This window comes from Heterocephalus glaber, unplaced genomic scaffold (genome assembly GCF_053883595.1).
Source record: "Heterocephalus glaber isolate CG9 unplaced genomic scaffold, H.glaber_assembly_v1.0 deba00001497, whole genome shotgun sequence".
Lineage (NCBI taxonomy): Eukaryota > Metazoa > Chordata > Mammalia > Rodentia > Bathyergidae > Heterocephalus > Heterocephalus glaber.
Genome location: NW_028258320.1, coordinates 31,022,035 through 31,042,530, shown reverse-complemented (window position 1 = coordinate 31,042,530; position 20,496 = coordinate 31,022,035). Strand labels below are relative to the sequence as shown.

General features: G+C 33.0%; 1 pseudogene; it reads right to left on the bottom strand.

The window, feature by feature from the left end:
- Positions 1-7,131: 7,131 nt before the first annotated feature.
- LOC101696441 (splicing factor 45 pseudogene) lies at positions 7,132-8,629 on the bottom strand (annotated as a pseudogene).
- Positions 8,630-20,496: the final 11,867 nt, after the last annotated feature.

The window sequence follows — 20,496 nt, the reverse complement described above, 5'->3', positions numbered from 1 at the left end:
GAAATTGGAAAGGCGCAATACTAAAGATTTAGAAAAATCTATTCCAAGTAAAGTAGATGATAGATTTTAAGAGATAAATAAATGTAGGCTCTGTGGCAATGATATCTATTTTCTTCATGTGTTTATGCATATAAGGAAATCTAATACTTTCATTTGGAAAGTACTAGGCTTAATTTAATAATTTTGAAAGAGGAAGGGAATAGGATACATGTGGGTGTGTTCATTGGGAAGGAAGAACCAAAACATTGTAGAAACCTTTTTCACCTGGAAAAATACAAGCTGACAGTTATTCTTTATATACAGCCAACCTAAAATTTTTGAAATGTTTTCCTAAGTAAAGACCATTTAAAATTTTAAACAAGAGTAAGCTTCACTCTTTATTTTTTAAATATAAGTACATATTTATATTTGTATATATGTGCATACTTACATGTTTTATCCAGTTTCTCAGTTACACAAATATAAGTGACAATCTGAAACATCATTGAGAGCACAGTTGCTAATGTCAAAAAAATGAAATATACACTCTAAATATAAGAAAGTTAACATTCAAATGGTAATGAAATACTGGTAATAATCTGTATTTTGTGTCTCTATATTGTAAAAGCAAAGCTGCATTTCTTAGATACTTGCCTTGACATTGGGAATATTTTTCACAAAATCTGAGTCTGAGATTTCAGACATGTTCAGTCAGAAAGCCTGGAGAAATACTAGAAAGTGGAAAAACAGAAAATAGAAGTTGATAATGTATTTAATCTGTAAATTACTTTGTATTTAAATACTTTGTACCCTGACAACTAATTTACCACAGCAAGAACTGCTTTCATTTCTAAACACATAAGTTGTGTTTAAACATCGTCCTTTGCATGTAACATTCAAATATAAGCATCAAGGGATCACTGGATTTAATCAGTTTCCATCATCATAACATAATACCCAAGGGATGTTAAGTTTATAGGGAAAAGAAGTTTATTTAGCTTACAGTACTGAAGTTTAAAGTCCAAGATTTGACAGGCCCATTTTGCTCACCACAGCATGGTGGATAGTATCTTGACAATAGGAATTTTTGTTAGAGGAAGCAATCACCTGTCAAAACAGGAAGCCAGAGAGCAGTTCATGGGTAACTTTGATCCTATAACTACTTGGTTTTATAAGTGCTCATGAGTCTCACAAGAACTACCTAAGTCACTTCCAAGAGCAGATCCCTCATTCACCTAAGAGCCTATCTCTAGGCTTCACTTGATAAAAGTTCCAGCACCTCTCAATTCTGCCACACTAGGGACCAAATTCCTAACTCCTAAAGCTTTGGAAGACACCCTCAAACCATGTTCAAACTATAGCAATCACTACTTTCTTGGCAAAAGAATGTTAACACAAGTCATTTTATGGAAATACCAGGAAGGTAGATTGTGGTAATAAAACACGATCATAGTGATGAGTTACTTTAAGGTCATACTTCAGAGTTTAAGTGTCTTAGAAAACAGGCAGTTTGTGAGCAAAGAAAATGCTGTTTATATTTAGAATCTTCACCAGTGAAAAATTACATGTTATTGTGAAAATGTTAATAATTAATTGAGTTTTAAAATAAGACCCAGACTGTACTATATTACATTGGGATAACTTAGTGTAATATTGATGAGCACTGATTCCAGTTAATAATATGCTTTGCAAGTTTGAAAAGAAAAACTAAACTAATTTTAGATGCTGATATATATATTAGAGTAATTGTCACCATAAAAACATTATTTAACTAAAGGTTAAAAACATGCTTTTATGCTAGTAAAATTGCAACAGAATAATCAGTGCTTATCTGATATATTCTAAAAATTCATTAGTAGATGTATTTTGGGTTAGTTTTAAAAGCATTAGGATTAAACTTTTACCTGAGGAATTTTTGATCCAGAAATCACTGAAGCTCTCTGAAGCTTGATAGCCTAATTTGTCAGATGAAAGGTTTTTTCTGTGATCTCTTAGAATTCTCTCATGAAAAATCACCAATTTACTTTTTAGAGAGGGAAATGACATATGTCTAAGAGCAATTGAGTTAGATAATAATAGTTAATGTAATAAAAAAAGAAAATATTAACATTTGAATGACAAATTTGGCCCAAAATTTTAAGGTAGTTTGTCAAAATTGATTAGATTATTATTATAAATGCAATGGTTTCTGTGTCCAGGAATATGAAAGGTGAGTAAATAAAAATCCTATCCCTTGAGAAAAATTATAGTATAGGAGTCAAAGACACATAAACTAGTCATCTAAATTATCTCAGTGAATCTATTATAGACTGAGATAGGTCAATAAATGAATACAGATACCAAATTTTTTATTATTATTATTATTATTATTATTCTTTTGGTACCAGGGATTGAACTCAGGACCTTGAGCTTGTGAGGCAGGGGCAGTACCACTGAGCTAAATCCCCAGCCCCAGATACCAAATTTTGCTCTCTTTTCTTCATGTTCCAGGACTTACAAGCATTAAAGTTCTCAGCTCATTAAAATATAAAAATCTGAATGCAAATTCTTTCTGTGGCTCTTATTAAAATGGTTGATATCTTTTATCTCAACTGCAAAATTTTATTCTGTTGTTCTCAAACCTTCAATAGATTTTTTTTTTACTTTATTTTCAAACCTAAACTTTTGTGCCTAAATGTTTCTTCTATGATTAAATCTATTACTACCTTTGAAAACTCTAGAAAAAGCATATGATTTTACATCAATGAAAGCTTTATTTTTTTCTGTGAAATAGTACTTTTATGATTCAGTTTAACTTTGTGTTGATCCCAGTTGATGTTGTGATTTAAACCATGTGTTTAACACTTAAATTTGTCACACAATAAATGATTCATTGGAGAAAATTATTTTGTTTTTCTAATCTGCTATAGGTATCCAATGATTCATTAAATATGTCATTTTTGCTGGATCATGAAGTACCCAGATAATTGGGCAAACATTCTCGGTACATCTGTGAGGGAGATTTTGGATTACATTAAATACATCAGTAGAATTCTGAGTAAAGCAAATTGTTCTCCATAATGTGGGTCTCATCCAATTAGTTGAAGACCTGAATACAACAGAGACTAGCAACATCTGAGCAAAAGGTAGTTTTCTATCAAGACTGCTTTTGCATTTTCTCTGCAACATTGGTTCTTCCTGGTTCTTTGAGTCAGTTATCCAGATCTCCAGGCTCCTATGAGCTACCTTGAGAGACACTGCACTTGGTAGCTTCCATAATCACATGTGTGAATCTATCAATCTACTTATTAATCTATATACTGCCGTTCATATTCTAGACAGCTAGACAGCATGTAGTTTTCATAATTGTTTCCACCACATCCTCAGATCCTGCCATTTCCCTTGCAGTGCTCTTAGGCAATGATCTCTGTCATAGCAACTGGCCTGCAAGGCCATGTAACATTATGAAGTCCTTCTGATGAGCATACACAGATTCCTTTTCCTGAGTTTTTGTTGTCCTGCCTTCACTGGAAGAAAATTATTCAAAAAAATGGCTGTAGTGTCCCACCAGGAGTCCTAGTTCTTGGAAAGCAGCTACAAATCCACTATACTTCCATCTACTTCATTTCCATACTATGGCTATAGATTGGCCCAGGCCAGCAAGGGAGCCACCTTTGGGTTCCCTGTATCCAACATTTTGTACTCCTACCCCAGATGAAAATTTCTTCCTGCAGTCCAAACCCTGGTGTGGACAGGGACCAAAATAAACTGATACTGAACTTCTTGCACCCTGATAAACAGTGAAGGTAGCTGTGCCGTCTTTTAGGACCCACAGTGGGTACAGATAGCTTTGGCTGGTAAAAAGATCCTCATTTGCAAGGCTGCTTGAAAGTTGAAGTAACAAATGCAATGAAGTAGAAAGCATAATGAAAGAAAGAGGGGTTTGTAAGATGTTCCTGTAAGCATGTTGGTGTAGGTGCAGATCCTTTGTAACATATTGTCATGCTGAGATGTCCGTAACTGCTCCACTGTTACATCTTCCATAAGACTGTTGAGTGGCATGGGCCAGGGATTTAGTTCAGTGGTGCCGCCGCCTGTTGCACAAGCACAAGGACCTGAGTTCAATCTCCGGTACCAAAAAAAAAAAAAGAAAAAGAAAAAAGACTGTCCCAGAGCTGAGAAAGGGGTAGCAAGGGTAGAAAGTGGAAACTGCTTTGCACTGATTTGCTTGGCTTGTTTTTCATGGACAACCTGCCTCCACAGTAAACTATATATCTTCTATACTATTTAACTGTAATATGGAATTTTGATTGATTAAAATATATATGCATATATATTCATTTGTCTTTTTCTTTTGAGAAGTCTAACAGAGTTTGGTACTAAGAAGAGTATTATAGAAGTGGAATCTGAAGGATGAATTTTCCAAATTAATTCTAGTGTTTTTGGAATTGACTAAGTCAACTAGATTTAAGGACAACAATGACTGTATTTATAGCAGTAAAGAGAGAACTGATAGTATATAGCATGATCTTGCCATTGAGATATATAAAATATAACCATCAAATACTCTTAATAATAAAACACCTATAAGAAGTAAGGATTCTGGGTGACAAAACAATAATACTTTTAAATATTTTCATGAAACTAATAAGCATAATGAGATCAATTGACTGCTCCTAATGTTGGGGGATGAACCTAGTAAACAGAAGGAAGAGTTCAGTTCAGGCATTTTAATTCCCAGTGTAAGCATTCCATAAATGACCTGAAATATTCTACATGTGCCATGAAAGAGACTCATCTCCTGCAGCTGTAGGACTAAGACTGCTTAAAATCAAATCCAGAATCTCACTTTGCCAGTGGATGCATTACAAGGAAAACTGCATCTCCACTTTTTCAGGTTATCTATTGTTAAGCTGAGTACACTGATGATGAAGAAACGAGATCCTGAAAGGGGGAACAGTAGCATTTGGGAAGACTCATAAAACTGGGTACAATGCACCCCCAAATTTTAATATTTTATTTTCCAGTAGAATTTTTCCTAAGAGAGGAAGCCTCTTCACTGCCTTTTGAGGGGATTATTTATGCATCACCTGATAAAACTTTAATAATCACTTTGAGGAAGGTACCTTCCAAGACAATGCTGATGGATCAAGTAATGAAACCACATGGTCACTGCTCTGTATTACTAGAAGAATGAAAAGTTTCAATTTTAGGGCTTAAAATGTAAATACAGTGCTAACTAAAATACATTACAACATTAAAAATAAAGTTGGGAGGCATTGCATTTTAAAGTATATGCTACATAATTCCTTACTGTAATTTTTATTATTATATAATAAAATCAAATTATGTACTCTGAAATTCAGTGGATTAAAATTTAAAAAATTTGTCATCCTACAGCTTCTACGAGTCAAGAATCTGGCACAGCACAGGAGATGCTTCTGTCTCAGAGTCTTTTACCAAGTTACAGTGAAGATATTGGCTGGGGTTGCATTTTCATTTGTACTCTCTGCTAGGGAGGAACTAGTTCTAAGATCACTCACATGATTGTTAACAAGATTTGATTTCTAGTTTGTAGTGGGATGAAGGATGGCGTTCCTCAGGAGCTCTAACCCTGTCTCTTTCAATTGCTTCCGTATGAGTCTCTGTGAAGAGCATCTCAAAACATGTCAGAGAGCTAAATCAGAGGAAGCAACAAAGAGGGAAAGATGGAATGCCAATGACATTGAGAGCCAGTGCATGTGTGAGAAATATCACTTGCTTTTGTAACGTGATTATGAAAGTGATATGTCTTCACTTTTATTTTAGTTTTCAGAGACATGTGGCTAGTGTACAAACATGGAGTGAGGGATGTTACACAAAGGAGTGTAGATCAGGGGTTAGAGAACATAAAGGACTGTTCTGAAAAGTTGCCAGCATACTTCCATAAAGAGAACTTCACTTTTCTCTGGTCTCCTGTTACTGTACTGTCCCTTTTTATTGTGTAGGTTCTGTTTTTGTTTGTTATGTAATTTAAAACCGATTACTTTGAATGCATATAAAAGTATTTTATTTGCTCCAGACCATATGATCAAAAGTGGGAAAGCATATTATTGAATCTGGCAAGTTATTACTTAAAAGATGTGCTTGAGTGCAGGATTGGATGGACAACAGAAAAACTATGGAAGCCCATTCTCATTTCCTTCATATCTCATGTTACAAATTGCACATTGAATTTAACTATTTCATTATAATTTATTGAATAAAACTTTCTAGATGAACAAGTATTTTCAAAATCAGTTTCTTTCTGTGCTGATTTTTCTGTATGTTATTTTGAGGGAGAGCAACAATTAGACTCAAGATTTTTCCATAAAAGCCAGACATAAGCCAATTATTCTTAACTTAATAACAACCTAGCAGGTCTATAATATTGTTTAGTTGAACCTGATATTCTCTTAGAAATAGAGAGTGAAAAGAGAGGAAATTAGTATTTCTAATTCTAGAATACACTTGTATTTTTTTTAAAGATCTGCTTCATTTTACTATATATTAGTCTGTTTATAGAATTTCATATAAATAAAATTATGGATTCATTTATTCTACAAAGTTCTTGCTTCCTTCACTGAGAAAATGATTGTGATTCTCATCTATGTTACTGTACTTATCAGTAGGCTATTATTTCCTAATTATTGCATGAAAAGCATTTTCTTGCATGAACATACCATGAAATATTTTTCTACCTATCTCTAAATGAACATTTGGATTGTTTTCAGGATTTAACTAAAACAAAAATATTTGCTATGAATATGCATGTACAGATCATTGCATATGATTTATGATATGATATATGATTTTATTTTTATGGGTAAACAGGAATGAAATGTTTGAAGCATATAGTCTGTGTATATTTAACAATTTAGGTGTATAAAGATGGCTTTGATTTTTATTTTTCAAAAGCCATCATATGAAGTGAAAATTGTTTTTTTATTTATATACATACATATGACATATATAAATATTTTAATTGTTCCTTTCTCACTAATTCTCCTCTCATTAATTTCCAATCTTGCAGTTGGTATAGATTTTAGGCATTTAAAATTAATTAATTAATTTTTATTAATTAATTTTATTAATTATTTTAAAAACTGTGTTAAAATCATAAAATAAAAAGGGATCAATCAACATATATATCAGAAGTCCCTCCAGCAGCCCCAGTATTCACCAGCTTTGTCCATCTCTGCTCAGAACACAGATCTTTTAAGGATCAGTGTCTTTGCTCAGTCCGGAGCTCATTTAAGGATCTCTGAGATGACTGTAATTCTTAAAATCAAACTTGTTCTGCCAAATCCAAAATCCTGAATTTATCCAAATTGTAGAAACATGCTTTTACCAGCAGTCCACCACAATACCTCCCATTCAGATCAACAACAGCTTTAATTGCTGATTCAACTCTCTCAAATTCTAAAAATATTCATATTGCTTCATCATCAGGTTCACCAGGAATTTCAAATATCATACATTTGCCAACTTTGCCATATTTTTCACATTCTTCCTTCGTTTCAATTTCCAAGTCTTCATCTTCTCCTGCACCAACCATATTCCTCAGTAGGACCACTTTAGTAGGACATTTAAGTATTTCAGTTAATGGATTTGAATCTGACTTCTTTGATGCATCTTGAGATTCACCCTTCTCAGTGGCATCATCTACAATGACCTTGCCACCTCCTTTGCTGCTCTTCTCCACTGACCTCGCAGTGCTCACCCTGCTCATGCTGCCCCAGACCCTGGCCTTCCCAGAAGCCATACTTCTGCACGATCTTATGTGCTACTGTGCCACCCATGTTAGCATGGAAGGAGTTGCTGGGCCCAGTTGGAGATCTTGGCCTATCCTGTTCCTCATCTACTGGAGGAGGAAAAGCAGCTTTGGAAGACTGTGGTCGAGGTTTTGAGTCCTCTTCATAAGGAAAATCTTGGGGTAACTCTGTCTTTTTCTACAAGAAAAGTAGGTGGTGCAATAGCAGCTCCTCCCATACTTCTTTTTCTCCTCTCCGACTCATAATCTTCATCTTCCTCAGAATCTGGATCTGGTCGCCTTAAAAACCCATTAACTTCATGTCTGTTTTTACACCTCTTTTCACTTTTGTCTCCCCAGCTCCCACTGTCTCTGTCATTCCTCTCCTTGGCGTTTCACTACTTTCTCATAGTCATTAGGAAACATAGGATCGTATTCATCAGCTAAAGGAATCAAAATTTCTGCAGAAAACCTACCGGGAACAGGGTCCTTCAGGCCTGCCAAAACGTGTGGTGGTGTGTCCAAAATCTGCGGTCATCTGCAGAGCCACCTCGCTTTAAGTCAATAACTGGAGCGAGGATAGTACTTTGTTTTGTCCTTTGGCTCTTTGCCTGAGTGACAGCTGCCTTCTTCACCTGAAGCTGAGACTGCAGAAGCTTAACGTTTTTGGACCAGCCTTCTGTTATGGAGTCACTGGTTTCCACTCCCAGGTCATCATATAGGGACGTCCTTTTGGTTTAATCTCCATGACCCACAGCGGCTGTAGCGCTAAACCCAGCCCGGCCACATTCCGCTGAAAGCCCCAAACCACTGGAGTCAGCGGTGTAGCCCAGGCTCCGCCTGAGTCCTCAGGGCGCTCCACCACACGGAGAGGGAGCGCGGGCCACCGGGAGAACGCATCTGCGCCTGAGCCTGCACCTATGCTTACCGATTTTAGGTATTTTAAAAAACATATTTACAGTTCTGTTAAAAATGTAACTTCCTTAGAAGTGAACAGATCACTCAAATTTTTCATTGCGTATTTTCTATTTAGAATACATGCATCCATTTTATACCTTATAATAGCTTGGTGGAATCAGGTTTACCATCAATGATTAATATTCTCAGTCCTAAGAGTAGGCTGATCGTCCACAGTTCATTGTGGTGTGAACAAGAAATTCCAGATCAAACAAACTATAAGGATGAGGCAAATAATACCTTATTAATTTTGATTATTATTTTAGAACACCGCATCAATAAATGCTATATGATGGAGAAATATATGATCATTTCATGTGACATTATATAAGATTTTTAATGATTGGATCCTGGGTATGTTTATAATCCTATTAGGATGCTAAAAGATTACATAGGCTGACCATTGTTTTAGAGCAAATGGGAAACTCAAGTGGATGGACTTTAGGAAATGATCCCTGTAAAAACGAAAATTTAGTTTCAAAAGGATGAAAAGCTCTCCTTTGTAGTAAGTTTTAAAGTTTTTACTCAACTAATTATGTTTCCCTTGACAAGTTATTAAACTTCACTAGTATAATAAGACACGTGGGTATGATTTGCAACTTCCATGGAAATTCTAAAAATAGAGTAAGATTACTCCTTTCATTCTTTAAAATATTTTAAATCATATATATATATATATATATATATAGCAAAGTTCTACCACATATAAAAGAAATTAAGATGAGTAGACACATACTTATATCTTTGAATATATAAGAAAATAATACAAAGCCATAAGATACTTGTGAAATACTTATGCAATCTAGTTCTAGAAAACAACATGCCTTTCCCCTTATAAGCCTCTGTCATCCATAGTTAAAGGGTAAGTTAGACTCGGATGGTGAATGTGTGGTGTTGTAAGAAGGATAGAGTGGAATGGCGGCATAAATAATCATCTATCTATCTATCTACCTATCTATCTACCTGATACAGGGTCTAAATTGCTGAGGCTGTTTTTTAATTCCTGTGTTCAAGTGGTCTTTCAGCCTCAAGTTCCCCAGTGGCCAAGACTACAGATGTGCAGCACCATGTACAGCTTATTTATGTAAATTTAGAGCTTATGATATTAATAAAAGCCCTCATATCAAGTAAGACTTAAGAAGTTGAACTATGCACACCTAACACAATATCTCAAGGCACTATCCTTTAAAAGATTTATTTAATATAGCCTGGGCTGGAGATTTAGCTCAGTGGCACTGCACCTTGAGCCCCAGTGCTGGAAAAAAAACATAGCCTGTTTTCCAGGAGAGTAGTGATAAAGTCTAATAAGGGTGAGTTGTGTTAGGAAGCAGTGCAGAAAACTGCTAGCTGTTTGCTACAACAAAAGTTCTCTATTAGTTCAAATAAAATCATATTTAATTTTTATTTATTTTTATTGTATATATTTCAGGTTTACAACATATTTTAATGTGGCTATAAAGAAAATGAATTGATTATTACAGATATAAATTTACTCTGATTCTATGTGTTCAACTTTTTCTTTTAAATTCTTCATAAAAGTGAATTCATGCAATTCTTTGTGTGCCTGGTTTATTTCACTTAGTGTAATGTCCTTTCGTTTATCCATGCTGTTATACATGGTTCTATCTGCCTTGCTAAGGCTGATAATAATGTACGAATGCATTCTCCAGAATTTCTTTATTCTTTGTCCATTCTCCCACCAATAGACACTTCAGTTGTTTTTATATCATGGTTGCAGTGAGTAAGGCTTCAATGAATATAGGAATGCAGATATTTCTATGAGGTACTGATTTCATTTTTTATTATGTAATATTTTTCTGAGTTGTATCTTTTTTTTTTTTTTTTGCGGTACTGGGGATAGAACTCAGGACCTTGCGCTTGCAAGGCAGGTGCGGTGCTACTCAGCTAAATCCTCGGCCCTGAGTTGTACCTTTTAAAAAAATATTAAATACTTAGTAGGAGATTATAAATACTTATGAGTTCTTCCCTATTTGCTTCTCATGGTTAATTCTTTAATTACATGGGTATTATTTAAATAAATAGCATTTTGTTACTTTTATCTGAACTGTATATTACAGAATAGCATTAAACTTTTAATCAACTAGAGATAGATGTGATTGATCACAAATATCACATTAATCTAAAACAAGCATTAATGATTCTTGTCACATTATTTAGTATATACTATAATTATAAGTTCTTGATGTCACTAATAGTTTCATAGGGAAACAAAGAATTTAAAGGTTCTCTCTCTCTCTCGTTTGGATTTAAGCTGCATACTGAAGAATCAAGAAATGGTGGACATAAAGAAAATGGATTTTGATTTCAGGTTATTTTATTAAGCTTTGTAATAAGTAGACATGAATAGTAAGATAAAAAGTTAGATGGTTAGTGATATTTCATGTTCCATACCTGGCTTTATGTTAGATGATATTCAAAACGTATTTTAAAACCAAATAATGTAATGCATAATCTCAAAACATGAAAAAAAAGATTTGCAGTCTCATGCTATTGCTTTTTAAAAATGAACCAGTATTGTTCTGAAAAAAAGAAGAGAATGTGTTAAAGAAAATGATAGTGTTATAAGAAGCAGTAAATAGATCTTGTATTACAAAGATAACTGCATCACAGAGCAGGTTTTTGTCTATAACTGACCATTGTTCCTATGGCAGTGATTTATCTCTTTGCAGCCTTTTAGCAGCAATTCATTTATATCTTCGTACTTTTTTCATAAGAATTTACCATATGTAGAAAAGAAGAAAGAGACAAATATATCTGTTACACACTGAAATATAAAACAAAATGCTTTTTAAGGTCACCAGCATCTCCAAAGTATCTAATATTCTCAAATAAATTCAGCTTTTGCTCTGATTATGTATGCAAGCAGAGATCAAGTAACGTCTCATCAGTGTTCAAAACATAACTTCTTCAAATTGCAATATCATTGCTTATCTTTTGAATAAAAATATTATTTATTAATAAAATAAACTTACATATTACATTTAGAAATATGACTTTTATCTTAGAAGGACAATGGTGTTACCAAGGTTTTGAGGGAGAACTGTCAAATCAAGCACTTCATATTGAAGCCCCTCAAAATTTAATGTTCACATCTTGAAAGTATAGAGTCATAGTAAAGGTAGATGTATACTAGGAATTATTTCAAACTAAATGCTTTAGAACAATTTAAAAGCTTTATTTAAAGGGTTATTGTGCAATATCACTGGTTTTGTTTCCTAGAGAATTTCTTTAATATCTATAATGCTTTATAAACATAACATTTACCTCTAGTAATTGAAAATTCCTTTAATAAAAAACCTCAGAACACACATAAAACAATAATGAATATTTCCTGTGGAATGCAGTCTAACAACTATAGGAATTTTGTTGAAAATAAACAGGAATTCAAAAGTACCTATACCCTACCATCTCCATAAATTGTACTTACTCAAAAAGTCAGGAAGCATTTTATTGAATACATCCCAGGTTGTCTTGTAGTCTTGATCATGTGGTACCAATGTTAATTCCTTGGTTTTGATACTGCACTACAGTCATATATAGTATGACCACTGGGAAAATTAAAATAAAAGGTACCAAAGATATTCTGCATTAATGTGGCAATTCGCTATAAGTGTATAATTATTTTAAAATGAAAGAGTCAAAAAAGAAAACAAAAACAGAAGCAACAAAAATCTCTTTGTTGATGAGAAGTATGAGAGACCCAATGAGAATAATGAGGCCTGATTTGCCTCTTTGGTGATCCCTGGAAAGAAAGAGAATACTACCATGCTGCAGGGAGAAGTAAAATCACCTGAAGTTGTTCATCAGGAGAAGTACCATGAAAGCGGGGAGACAGATGAATCTTGTGGACCTCTAATTGCTCGTGCCATGTCTGAGTGAATAAAACCAAGGTGTGCCAGTCATTTGGGGGTCTATGTCAAAGGAAGACATGAGCCCCCTTGCCCCCCAGATTTTAACCTGTTTCTCTGTCTCTTTATTTTTCATCTTCATCACCCCTTAGTCACGTTCAAGCTCAGCTTGTAGGCAAGTTCTTACAGAAAAGAGTTGTATTTTTATGGTATATAAGTTAAAAATAATGCCTAATATTTCCAATATTCCCTTGGAATTAGATTTCTAAGTGCAAATGCTATTTTTTCTGGAGCATCTTCTACAAATGTGAAGGTCTTTGAACTTTAGAATTTAGCACTAGATACGTAATATAGAAATTAGTTCATGGCTATAATATTTTATGGATAGTACTTTATATTATTTAGTATTTATAAATTGGAAAATTGTTTCCAAATAATATTAATTTTCTTAGTCCTATTCCAAATAATATTGATTTTGTTAGTCCTTTCGATAGTCAAAAGGCCTGGTGTTAGAGTAGGATTTTGTTACCTAAATTTGGAGTAAAAGAAAATTTTAGGCACTGGGTAGAGATCTTAAAAGTACTGAGGATCGGCCAGGGATTTAGCTCAGTGGTTTCACCGCCTGCTACACAAGCACAAGGACCCGAGTTTGATCTCCAGTACCAAAAAAAAAAAAAAAAGTACTGAGGATTTACTATCAATCACAAAAAGCTCTCCTGTGCATTCAAAGTAGTTGGCTAAACAATGAAAGGTGAAAGAATTGGTTTGGGGAGTGATGAAATCATCAGGCAAATATGTCTATATTTTAACATTTTTAGCTAATTAAGAGCTAACATAATCTTTAACTTTTTAAAAATTATATATTTTTATAAAAATTATGTATTTTATTACTAACTGCATGGAGAAATGTAAATTGGAGCAATTTCTTTAAAATAATTTAGAAATATGAATTAAATTTCATAACATTTTATACCCTATGTTTCACAATTATGTTTTTAAAGATTTATCCTGAAAGCAAACCAAAGTAAGACAATTTAAAAATTGTTTGAAACAAGAAAGTATACACATCGAGATGTGAAATGCAGGAATGATACTAAGGAAAATATATCAAACACAAAAATAAGGTTTTGTTGTAAGCTGAACAATAACTTCCAAAGATATCAATGTCCTGATCCCAAATCCTGTTAATATGACTCCTTATATGGTAAAGGAACTTTGCAGAAACTAAGTGCAGGCTATTAGGCTGTTTTAGGAGGAAGATATTTCAGATTATACTATCTGGTGCTCCTGATATAATTAAAATCAGAGGGAAATGGACATGCTACACTGCTGGCTTTGAAGATGCGAAGGGTCATTAGCTAAGGTAATGTAAACTAACTTTAGAAATTGTGATTGAAAGAAGACAGATTATTGCCTATAGCCTCCAGAAGTTATGCCATGCTATGATACCTTTTTAGTCTTTTGACCTCCATAAGAGTAAGGTTATAACTTTATGTTACTTTAAGTCATTAAGTTTTGCAACTTGTTTCTGGTTATATGACATTTTGTGGTCATAATTAACAGTATTTGTTAAGAGAATTTTAAAAAATTATATCACACTGTTAATATCATAAAGCTAAGTGAATAAGTTATTCTGAATATTCACTAGATGAGTGTTAAATAGTAAACATTATAAATGTATTGTAAACTTGGAAATTTACTTCAATATTGTATTCACAATTGAGTGATAGAATAATGGCTATTTTAAATTTCTTCTTTATATCATCTTATATTTATCATTTTCCATCTCGTAAGTTTTTCTTCATATTAAATAATAGAGTCAATCATGTTCTTTAAGACATTTAAGAGGTTAAAGATTTTTGGTGGGCCTGTTTGTAATTATTTATCACTTGAGCATTCTCCAACTCTGTCACTATCAGATCATTGAATCGTTTTAACTCAAGAATTAAATAAATAATGTTTATTTCCTGTAGAGGACAGAAGTACTGTCCTCTATGTATATACGCAAAGCAAAGTGTATGTGTGTTAGCAAAGTGTCTTTCTGTTGTTTATTTTTTTGCTTTAATATCAGTTTATATAGGTCTCATCGAAAATGACATTACTGCTCTGATTACATACTCTTTCACAAAAGTGATGACAGGTTTCTACCAAATCATCTAGTACCTGTGACACACATCTAATTACTTTTCTGAAATGGAAACTAGAAATTGTATCAATTGGGCACTTAAAACAAATGAGGATGCGGACACTTGAGAGGTTAATTGACTTGCCCAAGATACTTGTTAGTAAAAACTACTTCTAAATATTGTAAGATGCTACAAATCTTGGAGTAGTAACAGTGATGAGAAAACCGTATGGTCAGCAAGAGTTGTGACTATATTCTGAGCCAGGCTAAAACAGAGACAGTGCACTTAAAATTCAGCAAGACCCTGGAAGTGCATCCAGCAAAATTTGGTCTCATTAACTTTCCTTTGATTTACTCATTTAAAGTGGTTGATACATCCTTGGCAAGTTTGTTATGATTTTGACAACACTTTGTAATATCATTCCAATTTTAGTATATATGCTGCCAAAGCGAGCATGACACTTTTGTAATGCAGATCCTAAGCTTATCAGATTTTTACCTAAGAGAGGATTTAGGCTACAGCACTTGAATATTTTATATTCCTAGATATAATCACTAAATATCTTAATCCACCTTTCCATAGTATAGGTTTTGTAAAAATCAATGAAGAGAAATAAATAAGATGTTTTAGTTATGATTGGAATAAATAAATTCAGCTTCTTAATTTTAATTACAAGTATGTTACATGTTTTACTCTGGCAAAGTGTATAGATTATTTTGTAATTATTTCCTAAATATTATGCTTGTAGTATAAGAAGATAAATTTGTATTCATTTTTAAATTTTGTCCCTAGTACTTTAACAAAAAATAACTAATATAACTACTTGAGATAGTTAAAAACAAGTATTTTTGGGCAACATTAGTTTTTTTATTTATTCCTTTTACCAAGCAAAAATATAGTTAAATAATTATAGTTAAATAGGAAAACTGAATTTGCCACATTGATACCATGACTAACCATTTCATGATTGAAGATCTATATAAATATGTCTATATTTTGGCAAGATATTTTATTTTAACATTATTCATATTTTCTAAACTGTGTGCATGTTTAAAAAAATCAAAATGTCTCACAGAAAATTTAGATTTCACTTTTTCTTGAATAGTTGGAATTTTTGGCAACCTAAGCTTCTCAATGAATGATGACCACAGTCTGTTTCTAAAAGTATTTATATGTGTGCAAATTTAATTTTCCCTTAAAGTCTATAATTTCTACAACACATACACAAACATTTATACATGCAGTTAATTTATGACATGCCTGATCCTTGTAGGCATATATCTGATGATTGTTTTTATGTAACACATTAAACATGTAACATATTATATAAATATAATATAATTTTATATATTATATAATAATTTATATTATATACTATAGTTTTATATAAATATATATAAATAATATGTTACATGTTATTTCACAAAGTAAATATTAGTATTCATGAAGAAAATCAGTGAGTCAGATATCAGTATTTTTAGTCTATATATTTTCACTTATAATCTCATGATTCATGAAATTAATTCTTATACTTCCAATGAATAAATATATCAAAGTAAAGGGAGACTAGCAAAAGGGACATGTAGATTCCAAATAAAAACGTAGTCTTCTTTAGAATTTTGTAAATATTTCTGCTCATTTGTCAGGAAGTAATGGACATGGATTTGATATTTGCAAATAATGCCACTGTGTGTCCCTGGATGGGTTCAGAAACTTCTGTCAATAAGGATTTAGACTATTGGTTTTATTTTTACTCTTTTTTGTTTGATCAAGAATTGATATTGCCTTCAGGCTGTGACATTTCAATTCACCAAACAGCCAAGTACAATACTGACTGCAGGAGTTGGCAGGGCTTTCTGTTACAATGGCTTATTCTATTTTTTTTTTTTTGGTACCAGGATCAATGGCTTATTCTTAGTACACAACATTAAAGTGGTTGGAGAATGCTGTTGTTGTTTTTTCCACTGTATATTTATTAACATATAAAGCTAGCATATGATAGTCTAAGTTACTAGCACAAAATCTATACAAATTTATAGGGTGACAATCCATTAAAAGCACAGAGAATTTTATAAAATCTATGTGGTCTAAAATGCAGATTTGTCAAGGGATTTGGGGATATAGATGACATGCTTCCATTTTATAGCAAAGGAAAGAAAACGTAACAGAGACTGGGAGATTGTGGTCGTACTTCCACAGAGTGAAGTCTCCTATGTAAGCACCACTGACTTAAATTTAATTGATATTTTAATGTAGGAAAACAATGTATTTCAAAAAACTAACAAAATATGGCTATTTCACTAAGTAAATATGAGTATTTTTGAAGAAAAGCAATGAATCTGATATTGGTATATTTAGCTTTACATTTTCACTTTTAATATCATGATTTGTGTAATTAATTTTCATAAACTTTAAAGGAAAAATTAAAAACAGCAATTTTGGAAAATGTACTTTCCAAAAAATTGTCATAAAAATGTTAAAAATGTACAAAATAAGAAAAAGAAATTACGTACTGTTCTTTCAGTGAGATGCTGGGATTGACTTTGAATTATCAAGTTCATATTACAGTATAACTCCTAAGCTTGAAGAGGTTAAATTCTAGACTCTTATTCAGTAGAGATGACCCATGGCTCACCATAGGAAAAGAGGAAATCAAACTCCTGGGGCTCTCCCCAGTTATTCATTAAAGCATGATTTGTGTTTTTTTCTGAGGAAGTCAGGGACTTGAAAGCTGCTTTTGCTAAAAAAAGAAGAAAAAAATCAGTGATTTTTTTTTTTAACTTGTACCTACTGATATCCAATGGATACATGAAAGCAGAACAAACCTTGACCTTCATTTTGTATCTGTTTCCTTTATTACCTTAACACTTAGGGTCAGATCCTTGCTTAGCTCTGCAGATAAGCGTGTTACAGTTTTAGGAAGTGTCTGTTTTAAAATCTGGCAATATAACATGGATTAGCTCTAAAGTTACATAACCTTTCTCATTCTCCTTCAAGACTGAGGACAAGATTAAAGATTTACAGGGACATTCAACTACCAGTTAGAATCTATAAATATTCTGCTCCTGCTGTAACCCTATAGTCACTTTAAATTGTGGCACAGCCTCCACAAAACTGAGACTGCCCAAAGCAAAACCATCCCATGGGGACCAGATTAATCAGTAAAAACTTCTGGATCAAGCTTGCAAAATCAAAACTGAGATACTGATTTTTAAAAACCCTAGCCTACTGTAACTCTTTAAAAGTGTTCCCTTTCCTTTTGTTGAGGGTCCAGGCTGATCCTCTCCCTCAGTTCTGTACCCCCTGTCAAGTCCTGAAGCTGAAATTCCTCCACAATTTTCTAACTGCCTATAAGTTTATGCCTCTCAATATCAAGACTTAAAATGCTTTTCTACAAAGAAATTCAGTTTAACCCAGCGATACCTCTTGGGGTTATCTTCTCAAAAGACTTTAAGTCATCATATTACAGCAACACATGCACATCATGTTTGTAGCAGTCCAATTAACAACAGCTAAATTATGGAAGTTTATATGTCCTTTAACAGATGAATAGATAAGAAAATGAGGTATTACACAATGGAGTACAATACAATGGAGTAGTATTCTACAGTGGAGTAGTACTCAGTTGTAAAGAAAGATTAGACAAAGATGGTTAGACATCACATGGTTTCTCTAATATGAGAAGCCCAAAATAGAATGATTTAATGAGCAAAATAAAAGAGGTTGTAGGAAATGTAGAATTAGGCTCTCTGAAGATGGGAAGGGAGGATCTGAAGAGGGTGGGACAAAAAAGATGGGAGGTGATGGGGAAATAAGATATGTATATACCAATTCCAAATTAACAATTAAATTCAAATTAAATTCAATTAAATTCAAATTACCAATGGTGAATTTAGTTATTATATATCTTGAATATATAATAAAAATTTTAAAAGTTTATTTTATTGATACATTTTAGGTATACATAATAATATCCATTATAAGGAATTTGTACCTGTACATGATATACCTTGCTTCTTTTTTTTAATTCCACTCCCCTTTCTTCAACCCTTTTTCCCCTTTTTATTTACAAAAGCTTTGTTTCCATTTTTTTCCCATTTAATTTTTTTCTTCCTTTCTCACTCCCCTTCTCTAGTTCTTATTACAATTTCAATATTTTCTTCCTATTTAACAGCATCTGTAATACATTTTGGTCCTCATTTTTTTTCCTTAAATTCTTTTATTGGTACATTTTAGGTATACAATATATTTACATTTATCATTGGGTGCTTTCACCTGTACATGATGTATCTTGGTTCTTATTTTTTCCCCCATTACCTGTGCGCCCTTCACCCCCTCCACCCTTCCCTATTTACATAGACTTTGTTTTGGCCCTTATTTACCCTTTTAGTTTCTAACATCAGAGAAACAATGCAATATTTAAACAAGTGTGTCAAATTTACTTCACTTAAGAGTATGGTCTCAAGATGTATACATTTACCTAGAAATGTCTCAAGTTATTCTTCTTTATGGCAGAGAAGTAGTTCATTGTATAAAAAACTACATCTTCTTTTATCCATTCATTGGTTGATTGACATTTGTGCTATTTACATATTAAAAACTGTGCTGCCATAAACATGAGTTGCATATATTGCTGTGGTATGATGTTTTTAATTCTTTTGGGAGGATACCAAGAAAGGCAATAAATAGCTGTGTCAAATGTAGCCTCTATTTTTAGTTTTAAGAGCAATCTCTGCACTGATTTCCACAATGGTTGCACCACCAAGAGTGAAGGGTTCCTTTTTTCCCCAAACCCCTGCCAGAATTTGTTATTGATTGATTTCTTGATAATAGCCATTCTATCTGGAGTGAGATAGAATCTCAGTGTTCTTTTAATTTGCATCTTTCAAATGACCAGTGATGTTGAACATTTTATGATGATGTATTTATTTGTTCTTTCTATTTCATCTGAGAAGTGTGTATTCATTTCAAATCCCTATATTTTTGGATTGGATCTTGGGGAGAGTCTGATTTTTTGAATTCTTTATATGTTCTAGATATTAGTCCTTTGTCTGAGGAATGGCTGGAAAAAATTTTTTCTCACTCTGTGGGTTTTCTCTTTACCCTGTTGGTGATTTCTTTTGATGTGCAAAAACTATTTAATAAGATGAGATCCCAGTTGAATTTCTTGTGATATTTCCTATGCAATTGGAGTTTTGTTCAGGGTCTTTGCCTACACCTATGCCTTCAAGAATTCTACCTTTTCTCTCTTGCAGCACATTTAGTGTTTCTATTTTAATAGGTATATCTTTGATTCATATTGATTTTAGATTAGTGCATGGTGAGAGATATGGGTCTAAGTTTAATCTTCAGCATGTGGAAAGGCAGTTTTTCCAGCACCACTTATTAAAAAGACTATCTTTCTTTCAGTGAAAGTATATGGACCCCTTTTCAATGATGAGGTGCCTGAATGTGTTTAGGAATGTTTCTGGAGCTTCAGATCTGTTCCATTGACCCTTGGGACTGTTTTTTTTAATTTGTTGTTGTTGTTTTCCAGTACCATGCTGTTTTTATAATGGTATTTTTGTAATATAATTTCAGGCCAGAAATGGTGATGCCCCCTGTTTTACTTTGTTATGCAAAATGGCTTTTGCTATTCTAGGTCTCTTATGATTCCAAATAAATTTTGCAATTGTTTTCTGTAATTCTGTGAGATACACTATTGGTATTTTGATTTGAATTGCATTAAATCTGTAAGACAATTTTGGAAGTATGTCCATTTTCACCATATTGGTTCTTCTACCCAAAAACAAGGGATACTTTTTTACTTCTTGAC